This window comes from Grampus griseus, assembly GCF_964374135.1.
Source record: "Grampus griseus genome assembly, chromosome: 13".
Classification (NCBI taxonomy): domain Eukaryota; kingdom Metazoa; phylum Chordata; class Mammalia; order Artiodactyla; family Delphinidae; genus Grampus; species Grampus griseus.
In genome coordinates this window covers 28744517-28758277 of record NC_139007.1, presented here as the reverse complement: position 1 = coordinate 28758277, position 13761 = coordinate 28744517, and the positions used below count along the sequence as shown (strand labels likewise).

At 39.9% G+C, this 13761-nt stretch overlaps 1 protein-coding gene across 1 annotated transcript in view; it reads right to left on the bottom strand.

Annotated features, from left to right (window-relative positions):
* Nucleotides 1–13761, bottom strand: part of KLHL32 (kelch like family member 32) — a gene marked incomplete at its 3' end in the record, with an annotated part of 186161 nt that overhangs the window by 118022 nt on the left and 54378 nt on the right. The window lies entirely within an intron of this gene.

Genomic DNA, 13761 nt, shown 5'->3' with positions numbered 1-13761 from the left:
CAAAGTAAGTGCAGAGAAACATGGAGGTTTGGAGAGTCGATGGTGAAAAGATGAAGATCTTCCTGTCTATATCTATTTTCTCAGTGGAAGGTGAGTCTCCCTTGCGGTATTTGACCAGAGGTAGGGTAATGAGAGGGGAAGGGCTTGAAAAGAGAGGAGAAGAAATGAAAAATTTATCAGGGAGAGGAGTAAAGCAAATTTCTACGGAAACAAATTAGCACTGCCTGGCTAGGATGCGCATCCATCTGAGATTTGGGAACCATGGATTTGAAGTGATAACAGTAACTTTTCCCAGCAACAACTAGCAGAGTTGATACTTATAGTGGAATTTAGTCAACAGGTCTCCAAAGCTGCCACAGGCTGGAATCAAGCTTGGTTGCCTCTAAGGTCAGTGCCTGTACTCTTTGGGCTGTGCCAAACCATTTCTACCCTGACAGATATATGGTAACACAAGGATGCATGGCTATAATCAGTTTTTCAAGAGATACATCTATTTAATTACCGTATATCCCTGCAAAGTGAAATGCAGATAGTACTCTACAAAGTATTACAGCTCAATTACTCTTTCTCCTATCTGAACTAGTGTACCTTCTGGAGCACTGAACGTCCTCAGATGCTTCACCATGCTCCATACACAAACAATTCAGGCCCCTGGTAATCCATTTCCAATAAATGCAATGGTGTGTTGACCTGGCATTTCCGTTCACTCTTCAAGCCACTCTGAGAAAGCATTCACTGCGTGATTTCCATCAATGCAGCCCTAACATCTAGTGAGTCCTTAACACATAGTAGGTGCTCATTAACTACTTGATGAATTAATGGATCTCAACTTGAGAACAAACTACAAATGGATGGTTTTTATGAAGTATACAAAGGAGATAAAATATTCACAAATTAACTTAGGACATTCAGTGCCTTTGAATTAGCCCTTCATTTGAATATTAGCATCATTATTCTACTCAAATGGAATATCGACTTGCAGTATAAATCTTCTCAAAAGTTTTGTTTGGCTAGTTATGCTTTTATCTTGAAATTAACCACAAAGGCCATATATTTTTGCTATCAGGTTGTTTTCGTTTAAAAAAAATCTTTCATTTAGAATTGTAAAACGCCCATAAATTACTACTCCATAGAAATACTAAACGTTTCCAGCAGAGGGCTCAAGAATTCTTTTTTAAGGAAAGAAGTTTATAAAGTTCATTGTCCAATAGCAGCTCTTGCAAAACTCCTCCAGAAGGCAATCTCACAAAAAATACGTTCTTCCTCTTGATCAAGTAATTCCAGGCCCATGAATTTATTTAAAATAATCCAAATTTTTTTAAAAACTGTATTATAATAAGGCAGCATTGTTTATATACTATGCATTTATGGATAAATATACTTTTATCTATTTCCAGAAAAGACATTAAAGTAAGTTATAATCACAAAAAATCTATATTAAATTACTCAGGAGATGGGCAAAGGCCAGGAAAAAAAAGAAAGATAACATATAATGTGTAAGTAAGTGAGAATTTGGGTGAATATGGCTTTTCACTTTCATTCTTCTTTATGTTTGTGTAAACATTTGGGCGATTTTTTCATTTTCAAAAGATGAAAAATAGTAATTTATAAAATTTGCAAGCTTCTTAATTTTAGTTCTGAAAATAAGGGTGCAAAAACTTTAGGAAGCAAGTAGAATGGCTTATTTATGGAACAATTTGGGATTCTGCAGACACTCATTTTTGCAGGCAGAACTAATGGGGTGTAGCACCACTTTTTTCATGCCTACAAATAACATTAATGTACCAAAACTTTCAGATAGAGCTCCCAAATATTTTTATTCACTCTGAGGCATCAATGCAAGCATTTAAAAATTAGAAACATAACTCAAGCAAGGAGAAAATAGGAAACAAAAAGTGATACGAGGTCAGGAGAGGAGATATATTATGTATATATATCCTCATAACTATTAAAAGTGGGCTGCAAATATGGCTCTAAGCTTCCTAGCATCAAAACTAAAAAGGAAATGCAGCCTAACAAAAGATGAAAATACTAAAGTGAACTCTAGCTTCTCTAGGCCCTGAGATCTAATGGAAATTTTTCTGCAGAAATTAAGACTAACACTGAATGACTTACCTGATGATACTTTTAATACCGTTGTACGTGTATTTTATAAACTTTGCATAAAATTTAAAGTTAATAAAGAGATTCTTCAAAATTCAGACATTCACTTTTCTGATTTTCTCCCTTGATACCTTGATCCAGGTATAAGACTTAGAGTAGATGAGCAGTGGTTTTTAATGGAGACAGGACAACCTTTCAGGGAGCAATTTAGAAACGCATGCAGGTATTTTTGGTTGCCCCAGGACAGGGGGACACTACTGGCCTTTGCTGCGCAGTGGCCAGGCAATGTACAGGACAGCCACCAACTGCAAAGAACTGCCCTAAATCCTGTATATCTGAGTGCCCTGATGTACGTAAGTGAAAAACTTGTTTATAAAACTCTAAGTCTAGAATCTGTTTTACATATAAACACAATTTTTTGTTTGTTTTGTGTCAAGATACACTGAATTTTCCAAGCATGCTAACACAATAGAAACCAAAAGAAGACAACTGTTTTGTTTCGTACGGAATTTTACTAAGAGTTGTTCACTATTTTAGAAAATCATGTCGCCTAGGGCATACCCTTGTGATATCTCAGTTGTCAGCAAAACATCCATGTGTCATTCTGCATCTGTATGCAGCTGTCCCAGCATGATGATTCTACCTATAGCTGTAGACAGGCAACTATTTCATTCTGTCTTCTGAAAAGTTCTGCTCCAGCATGTACATACTGAAATACGTATGATTTTCATTATACTCTCTTTCCTTCTGTGTGTTCTTTATATATGGTTAAGACATTCTTATTAATGTTCAGAGTAATTTGTGTGGGTAAGTTACATTATTAGGAATTTCATTTCAGGATAGTAAAGGTGGCCTTTTTATATTAAGGCCTGATAGATGAGGTTGAGAACCACCAAGCCAGATGGACAGACTGCATATCTTCTGGGAATCCATTATGTGTATAATTTCTCCCAATGAACTTTTTTTTTTTTTTTGCGGTACGCGGGCCTCTCAATGCTGTGGCCTCTCCCGTTGCGGAGCACAGGCTCCGGACGCACAGGCTCAGCGGCCATGGCTCACGGGCCCAGCCGCTCCGCGGCATGTGGGATTTTCCCAGACTGGGACACGAACCCGTGTCCCCTGCATCGGCAGGCAGACTCTCAACCACTGCGCCACCAGAGAAGCCCTCCCAATGAACTTTTAATGAGAGCTTTCTAGCAAACAGGCTGAGGCTGGCGTGTAATCATTCTCTTTTGCTAAATAAGGGGAAAAGTTCATGTCCTTTAAAAAGCCATCAATAGGCTGACATCCTCTTATGAAAACTAAGGAGCTAATCAAGATTCTCTACTAAATAAACTGTTAACCTCCCTCCACTCAGAGATGATTTGATGGAACACCTAAAGGAAGGGTCAGAATTTCCTTAGGAAATGATTCTGAGCACAGCCAACCCTTAGAAATTCCAATGATCAAGAAAGAACACAATTGTAATGATGTCTGATTAGAAATATTCCAAACAGGAGTTGCTGCCCATCCACCATAGCAAAGGAAAAACTCAGATGGACAGGATAAAATTAAAAACGTCTAGCAATGGAACTTTCTGCCAAAACAAAGAGACACAAATGCACAGAAATGCAAAATACACCCTGAGTTAGCTTAGTGGGGTGGACCTACTATTTTGAGTTGCTGTATATTATCTGTTTCTACTTTGGAGGACATCAACTAGAAAAGAAGTGATTGTTTCTTGCCCCACTTATGACAATAAAACCGTTATCAAGAGCATACAGGGAATACTTCTCTTTCAATTCCCTGTCCTGGCAGTAGGGTGGAGGTGGGAGGTAGAAAGTGTGGGAAGGAGAGAGGAGGACCCAAGGGCAACAAATCCAGATCATTTAAATGGAGTTTTATAGAACAAAGACAAGGTTAAAACAGAGAGGGGTCACACTCATCCTTGTCATCTATTACCACAGTGTTCTGTACGCATGAGCTCAAGCACCTTGGCCCACAGTGGGTTCCTCAGCACAGAACTGATGCCAAGAAAGATTATAAATGCTGCAAGCATATTGTTCAAACACATTTTGTTTTCAATAAGTGACTGAGTTTCACAGTGTGCCAAAGGAAAATGTCTGTGCTTGAAATGTGGGCTATGACTCAAGCAAAATGCTACACTAACGCACTGGAGTCTGACTCCATTTTTGATGTGTGACTGCTGACAGCTCTCAAGCCCCACCACTCCCTCTTCCCTGCTTGCCCCACACCTGGAAGAAAATATACAAGAAAGTCTGAGTCCTCTCTCCCTTGATGCTGGTGGAAGCTCAAACCACACGAGCCCCCGCCCGCGTGGACAACGCTCCAGCCCCAGCCCCCAACCACAATAAACACCAAAGCCGATCGATCACCCTTAACTGTTCTCTGAGGTCATTTTTGGACCTACTGGGGTCCACCTTTTTATCCCCAGAAAACCTCACTATGTGAGTACTAAACCCTTTCCTATCTTCTTGGTGCACGTGTGGTGTTATCAGTCTCGATATCTGAGTCAAATGTTGGGTGGGTGAGAGGGCCGTTCTGTTTCTGCAGAGTGACTATCAGACAACTAAGAAACCCCAAACTTGCAAATTATTAAGGAAAAGCCAGGAAACGCTTTTTTTTTTTAAATCAAAGTATCGGTTTTATTACCAAATGGGAAAGCTGACCGCAGAAGTGTGGCCACAGTTACACGTCCTCACACAGAGACGTTTTAGAGATTGTTATGCTGAGCAGATAGCTTTGTAATGCCTGCAGTACAAACTGTACCCTGAGTCCTTTCTGAGAAGACAGCACACACGGATTTCATGAGGGAGAACTGGCTGGCACGAGGTACAGAATGTCAGAACTGACCCTGCTTTACAGGTAGGGGGCCTCCCATATGACTTCACTTTGCCTGAATCTCTGCTCTCCATGAGGAACAGACAAGCTTCGGGTCCAGTGGCGTTGTTCGTGGGTCCTCAGCTGAGAAAAGTAAGCTTCTAGGGATCAGTCAGGATCCGGACTTTTAAAATCTCACTTCTCAGTTTTTCACAATAAACGTTTAGGTCTCCAACCTGTCCTTACCACTTTTGGCCACCAAACCATGTCAAGGATTTATCATTTTACTTGACATCTTGAGATGCCATAAAAATTTCATTTGGCATCTGGTTCTTATCTGTCAAGTTTGACACTTTCCAGGAAACGATGCATGGGAACCTGCAACATCTTCACCCCATAACAATAAACAGACATATCTGCTTGCTTGTTTGTTTCAATAATCCACTGATAAAAGAGAAACTCCCTCCAAAGACAATACTACAGAGTTTCAAAAGATTCAAGAAAGTGAAAACTCACTGATGGAATTCAAACTTTTTCCCTTCATTTCACTCTTCTCACACTTTCTATGTCAACAATCCAGTTACGGACTCTGGCACAGCTCTGACAAGAATTAACGTAAGAAGAAAATAATCACTTTCTGCACAATTCAAAATATTCTTCCTTGGAATGTGGATTTTAGACTGCGTGCTCTGGAGCCTGGGGCACAGTGCGGGCGCCTCAGGGGCCTCTTACTTGCCAGGCTTCTGTAGGTACTGCCAGGTGAAGAAAGGATTCTGCAGCTAAAATATTTAAACCGCATGAATGGTCTTAATGCTGCTCCCAAGAGAAGCATTTAAGAAAAATATCTCCCAGGTTTCTTCCATGTGCTACCATTTAGTTCAACCAGGTTATGTTTATAAGTAAATCTGATGGGGACATTTTCTCATGTAAAGTGAGTGACACATCTATCCCTGAAGGGATGGGTTTATGAGAAGGCAGTTTCAAGTAAGACTCCTGTGACTCTGCTGCCAGGCCTGATGCTGGTCTCTGGAGAAAAGTATTCTAGTTGTAGACAATAAATAGTTTCAGTGATCATCAAAATCTAATGCTACAGTGTCTGCCTTACTAGGGCTATTAAAAAAGTCACGTGAACACATTAGGGAATCAAATGAGAATCAGGAAGAAAACCTTTACTATATAAGAGCATGAAAATTAAGGGAAAATTTGTTTTTTTTTTTAATTTTATCTTAATTTTTATTTTTTATACAGCAGGTTCTTATTAGTTATCATTTTATACATATTAGTGTATATATGTCAATCCCAATCTCCCAAATCATCCTACCCCTCCTTACCCCCCTTAGTGTCCATACATTTGTTCTCTACATCTGTCTTTATTTCTGCATTGCAAACAGGTTCATCTGTACCATTTTTCTAAATTCCATATATATGCGTTAATATACAATATTTGTTTTTCTCTTTCTGACTTACTTCACTCTGTATGACAGTCTCTAGGTCCATCCACGTCTCTACAAATGACCCAGTTTCGTTCCTTTTTATAGCTGAGTAATATTCCATTGTACATATGTGCCACAACTTCTTTATCCATTCATCTGTCGATAGGCATTTAGGTTGCTTCCATGACCTGAGTATTGTAAATAGTGCTGCAAAGAACACTGGGGTGCACATGTCTTTTTGGATTATGGTTTCCGCTGGGTATATGCCCAGTAGTGGGATTGCTGGGTCATGTGGTAATTCTATTTTTTAGTTGTTTAAGGAACCTCCATACTGTTCTCCATAGTGGCTATATCAATTTACATTCCCACCAACAGTGCAAGAGGGTTCCCTTTTCTCCACAACCTCTCCACCATTTGTTGTTTGTAGATTTTCTGATGATGCCCATTCTAACTGGTGTGAGGTGATACCTCATTGTGGTTTTGATCTGCATTTCCCTAATAATTAGTGATGCTGAGCAGCTTTTCATGTGCCTCTTGGCCATCTGTATGTCTTCTTTGGAGAAATGTCTATTTAGGTCTTCTGCCCATTTTTGGATTGGGTTGTTTTTTTAATTTTTTTTTTTTTTAATTTTTTTTTTTTTTTTTTTGCGGTACGCGGGCCTCTCACTGTTGTGGCCTCTCCCGTTGCGGAGCACAGGCTCCGGACGCACAGGCTCAGCGGCCATGGCTCACGGGCCCAGCCGCTCCGCGGCATGTGGGATCCTCCCAGACCGGGGCACGAACCCGTGTCCCCTGCATCGGCAGGCGGACCCTCAACCACTGCGCCACCAGGGAAGCCTGTGTTTTTTTAATATTGAGCAGCATGAGCTGTATATATATTTTGGAGATTAATCCTTTGTCCACTGATTTGTTTGCAAATATTTTCTCCCATTCTGAGGGCTGTCTTTTCATCTTGCTTCTGGTTTCCTATGCTGTGCAAAAGCTTTTAAGTTTCATTAGGTCCCATTTGTTTATTTTTGGTTTTATTTCCATTACTCTAGGAGGTGGATCAAAAAAGATCTTGCTGTGATTTATGTCGAAGAGTGTTCTTCCTATGTTTTCCTCTAAGAGTTTTATAGTGTCTATCTGGCCTTACATTTAGGTCTTTAATCCATTTTAATCCAGTTTGTTTTTGTGTATGGTGTTAGGGAGTGTTCTAATTTCATTCTTTTACATGTAGCTTTGCAGTTTTCCCACTTACTTATTGTTATTCCCACCACTTATTGAAGAGACGGTCTTTTCTCCATTGTATATCCTTGCCTCCTTTGTCATAGATTAGTTGACCATGGGTGCCTGGGTTTATCTCTGGGCTCTCTATCCTGTTCCAGTGATCTACATTTCTGTTTTTGTGCCCGTACCATATTGTCTTGATTACTGTAGTATAGTCTGAAGTCAGGGAGTCTGATTCCTCCAGCTCCGTTTTTTTTCCCTCAAGATTGCTTTGGCTATTCAGGGTCTTTTGTGTCTCCATACAAATTTTAAGATTGTTTGTTCTAGTTCTGTGGACTGAATCTGTAGATTGCTTTGGGTGGTATAGTCATTTTCACAATATTGATTGTTCCAAGAACATGGTATATCTCTCCATCTGTTTGTGTCATTTTTTATGTCTTTCATCAGTGTCTTATAGTTTTCTGAGTACAGGTGTTTTACCACTTTAGGAGGCTCTATTCCCAGGTATTTTATTCTTTTTGTTGCAATGGTGAATGGGATTGTTTCCTTAATTTCTCTTTCTGATCTTTCATCGTTAGTGTATAGGATGCAAGAGACTTCTGTGCATTAATTTTGTATCCTGCTACTTTACCAAATTCACTGATTAGCTCTAGTAGTTTTCTGGTGGCATCTTTAGGATTATCTATGTATAGTATCATGTCATCTGCAAATAGTGACAGTTTTACTTCTTCTTTTTTGATTTGTATTCCTTTTATTTCTTTTTCTTCTCTGATTGCCATGGCTAGGACTTCCAAAACTATGTTGAATAATAGTGGCGAGAGTGGACATCCTTGTCTTGTTCTGATCTTAGAGGAAATGCTTTCAGTTTTTCACCATTGAGAATAATGTTGGCTGTGGGTTTGTCGTATATGGCCTTTATTATGTTGAGGTAGGTTCCCTCTATGCCCACTTTCTGGAGAGTTTTTATCATAAATCAGTGTTGAATTTTGTCGAAAGCTTTTTCTGCATCTATTGAGATGATCATATGGTTTTTCTCCTTCAATTTGTTAATATGGTGTATCACATTGATTGATTTGCATACATTGAAGAATCCTTGCATCCCTGAGATAAATCCCACTTGGTCATGGTGTATGATAAGAGGCAATTTCTTTTACTTTTCAATTCCCAATTGCATGAGCAGAGTTATACCTAAAAAAAAAAAGTATTTTTCACTTCACAGAGTATCATACTTTTCCAGATTTCCAAAGACTTCAAACTATTAATAGTTACACAAGATATCCTTGTGAAGACTGTACTAAAGCATTCTCTGCATCAGAGGAAGGTAATTAGGATGTGTGTCCCCACAGAGATGGATTCTTCCATGATGTTAAGGAACCGAGGGCTGGAGTTATTGGATATGAAGAGAAAAGCAGGGGAACAACAGATACCAAAGAATCCTTTTTGTCTGTCCAGATATGATGTAGCTGGTTCTTGTCAGCTGGCTGACAAGATTTGCAGTACCTGGAGGGGTACTCCTGGGAAATTTCAAAGGAGACTACAAATCTCACTATCGTTTAGTGCATAGTTTCTCTCTTTACTGCGTTTCTGGAATCTCTCCATCAGACTGCAAGGGACAAAACAGGTGGAGAGTTCTCAGGAAAGTAAGAGGAAGCTAGCTGGCTTGAACCCCTTGCTCTACTATATGAAGGCATATAGCACAGTACTTGGCATACAGCCTATCTTCCCTGACATCATGGCAACCAGAGCGCTGAAACAGTGAACTTCATTGTGGTTCTCAGTCCTATTTGCTTTCATTTTGGGTCCTTAGCTACTCAAATTCCTAGAGGTATATCCAAGACCTTTGGGATTGCATGTGTCCTTCCACCTTTTGAGAAGGGCTCTTCTCTCTATAAAAGGGTCTTGGTGTTAAGTGCTCCTCACTCTGGCTGGTTTTCTCAGCAACCCTTGTTGCTCCTGGGTGGCCGACCTCTTGTCCAGTTTGGACAGGGATTCCTCCCCTCAGGCAACATCTCCATTAGAATCCTTTTTCCCCCTTCTTTTTCATGTCTCTTCTACTCAGGACTGGTCTGAAGCACGAATGAATTCCTGGCCAGAGGTGGAAAGCAAGGAGATTGGGGAGGCCATGGTAACAGGGTCCTCTTGCTCACCAGAGTAAGTGAGAGTTGGTTTTCTTAGGTTCACTTTGTCCTTTTCTCCCTAAGGCAGATCTGCCCAGTGACAGTTTACATCATACCCTCTGCTTTGAACCCAGCTCCCAGAGCCAGCCCAGAACAGGGCCTGCAAAGAAGCCTGGCTCCTCTGCCCTCCATGGCCAGTTCCGCTGCACATGGCTGTGCAAGGTCGCCCACGAGGGCTGCAATGCATGTGGGGCTCTGCTCAGGCTGTACCCCAAGCAGTGTGTGCCCACGGGAAGCGCACGCCTCTAATTAGTGTGAAGGCAGAATGTGTGTGTTCCTTGATAAGAAAAGTGCATGTATTTTCAGAGGATGTATTAGCATTAGGAGGAAAATTTGATTTTTCTTTAAAATTTCCTGGATGGAATCTGTGACCAATTTTAAGAAGGCTATGCTTTAGAACAATGTGTAGGAGGAACACACACACACACCTTGTTACACAGTGGCACTCATTCATCACACCTACTCTATACTTCCAATTTCTTTCCCAAAGCAGCAATCATTTTCAGACACTTAAAATACTTGGCATTTTATACTATGCTTACTACAACAGACTAAAGGTATAATCAACTGTCAGTAGAAATATCTATAGGTAGATAAATACAATGTTAACTCTGATTTTTACAAATCTACATATATATCAAGGCTAAAGACCATATATCAGCAAATGTCCGCAATAGTAAATAACAATTAAGAAATTGAAGAACTACACTTTTATCCATGTTTCCATATTCTAAACTCTTTGCTTAATGTTAATTTCATTTTCAGAGTAAGAGAAAGCTTTTTTGCATTTCCCAAGTATACCACAATTCTACTTTTTGCCATCATCTATGTTCACGTCTCAAAGGGAAAACAGATTTATTATAGTCATTTTGGCGTTTAAGAAACCAAACTGCCATGGATGTCGTCCAAGAAAGACTGTATCAACTTCCACTCTGCAGCAAAGAATAACCACATACAGAGTACAAGTGTAGCAACTCGAAGCCTTCGTGAACTGAGTGTTGGAAGAGCACCCAGGTTGAGAGAACCATCAAAAAGAGTTCACTCTTGGGCTTCGCTGGTGGCGCAGTGGTTGAGAGTCCACCTGCCGATGCAGGGGACATGGGTTCGTGCCCCCGTCTGGGAAGATCCCACATGCCGCGGAGCGGCTGGGCCCGTGAGCCATGGCCGCTGAGCCTGCGCGTCCGGAGCCTGTGCTCCGCAATGGGAGAGGCCACAGCAGTGAGAGGCCCACGTACCGCAAAAAAAAAAAAAAAAAAGAGTTCACTCTCTAAAATGTCCAAACACTTCCCTGCCTCCTTCAATAAAGTATAACAAATATGACTTAACCCTTTCTTAATGACATAGAACATTAAGAAGGGGTTAAGAATGAACAATGGATTTGAAATTAAGAGGACTGGGTTTGACTCACTGGGTCGACATGCCCTGGGACACTGATCTTGGTCATTCACTGCACCTTCCGGGGCTCGTCATCTTTAAGAGAGGATCACCGAATTGAGCTGTCTAGAAGATTAGGCTACACAGCACACGTGAAGTGCCTAGGGCAGTGCCCCGGTTCTTGCAGAGGGTGCTCCATGAAATGCCAGCCCACTTCTTTACCCCTCTGTGCACAATCTGAACAGATGAGTTGCTGTTGTATGTGCTGCAGGGCTGTCACCCCTGTGTGGAGGCACATGTCAAGAGTGGGTCACTGGGCAGAATAAATGCAACTCTACGTCTTGCCCTAGAGTTTTTTTTTAAGCACTTACATTGGATACATGTGTGAGAGTGTGTGTGTGTGTGTGTGTGTGTGTGTGTGTGTGTGTGTGTATAAAAATGTATTCTTATTTGGTTTCCTTTTTCTCATAAAAGTGAAATATGAGCATATGACTCCCAGACAATAGGATATGGCTGTCTTTCTGCAAACTTCTTCCTTCTTCCCAAGCCGTCTCCTTACCCTTCAGAAAGTCAGCTCCCCTAATGCCGTTATGCTATCTTCAGCTCACGTTTCATAGATCCTTTGTGCCACAGATACTTCATATACATATACATATGTGTGTGTGTGTGTGTGTATATATATATATATATATATCATTAAGAGCAACTTTATTCATAATCACCAAAAACTGGAAGCAACCAAGATGCCCTTCATATATCCACACAATAGAAGGTACTCAGCAATAAAAATGATCTATCAAGTCACAAAAGACATGGAGGAACCTTAAATGCATATTGCTAAGTAAAAGAAGCCAGAAAAAGTCTACATACTACATGATTCCAAGTATATGACATTTTGAAAAAGGCAAAACTATAGAGACAGTAAAAAGATCAGTTAGCAGTTGTCAAGGGGAGAGGGGGAGAGATGAACAGGTGAGGCAAAGGAGACTTTCAGGGAGAGGAAACATATATATAAATTTATTTTTATATATATATATATATATGTTTACATATACAGACGTTTATACATATATACATGTAAACTTAGCCATTGTGAAAGAAACCACAGAACAATCAAGGCCAACAATAAGGCAGCCACTTATATCTGAGTGTGCGTTTTACCTCAGCGTTCACAGCAATTTCTGTGCTCTTTTGTTTACCAGTGATTTAAACACGCTTTGCAGTCTATAGCCTCTAAGCTTAAACCATTTCATTGTTAATGCATCTAAGTATAGAAACTACTTATTTGGGTAGCTTTATCAAAAAACAATATTTACTATTGCACCCCCATCGCACACCAGTGAAGTGTGAGCTATGGGTTATCAATCGTACTTTAGAGATGGGCAAATGCAGGTATAGCTGTAATTCAGGTGTGAAGAAAGAAATATACACAAGACACAATTTATAGCTGATGTCTTTCTTTACATCTGTAAGCCAAAAAGCATACAACACATTATTCACTCACCTCACTAGGAATATGTTTTGGCAACTCTGTGAACAATAACTGTCTGTGTTAATTTCCTAAGGCATGATATTTGGTTGGGCTGACCCTCAATTTGTGATCCCTCTCCCTTCTATTTTCCTTTGTACCTGCTACTTGACGGATGACTTTTTCCTTTCTATCACTATTTTCATTTCAGCTGCCAGCATTGCCTCAGTTATCCTATGAAACATATCTCAAACTCTACCAGCTATAGAAAAGAGAATGGATAATATCATACACTTTAATAAGCCTCTAAAGAAAAAAATTTAGTAAAAAGGTGAACTCCCAACATTCTTCAAGACCCAAATACCACGTTCTCTGTAAAGATTTGCACTGATCGCCCCAGTTAACCACACCCTCCTTTTTGCTCCCACTATGTCTTATATTCTGCTTCTATTATACCTCCCATCACAGTGAGGACATGGAATTATGTATATAACTCTCTCCCACCAGGATGTGAGCCTGCCAAGAGAAGAAACCCTTATTTTAGCCCAGCAGACACTGAACATAAGTTGGATGAAATGGAATTGAAGAACAAAACTCTGTAAAAGAAGATAAACCTCTAGTCGGTATCTGGTTTGATGTAGTTGAGTAGTTCTCAAATGAAAACAGCGGGTGAGGAGGGTGGGCAAAATGGGTGATGGGTGAAGTTATTTATATTATAACTGAAAGGTACAAACTTTCGGTTATAAGATAAATAAGTCCTGGGAATGTAATGTATAGCGTGGCAACTATAGTTAACAATACTGTATTGTATTTTTGAAAGGCACTAAGACAGTAGATTTTAAAAGTCCTCATGACACAGAAAATTTGTAACTATATGTGGTGATGGATGTTAACTTATTATAGCAATCATTTTGCAATATATACATATTTCAAATCACTGTGTTGTACCTAAAACTAATAGAATGTTACATGTCAATCATATTTCAGTGAAAAAGTAATTCTAAAAGGAAGGGTTTTGTGTATTCTAATAATTGTTGCACTAACATGAGATTAGATACGAACCGTGAAGCTTCAGATTTGGATTTATATTGTCTTTATGAAGTTTTGTTTTGATTTGCTATGATAGTCATACACTGACATGGCTTTTGTATTCTACTAGTTGTCACTATTATTCTTT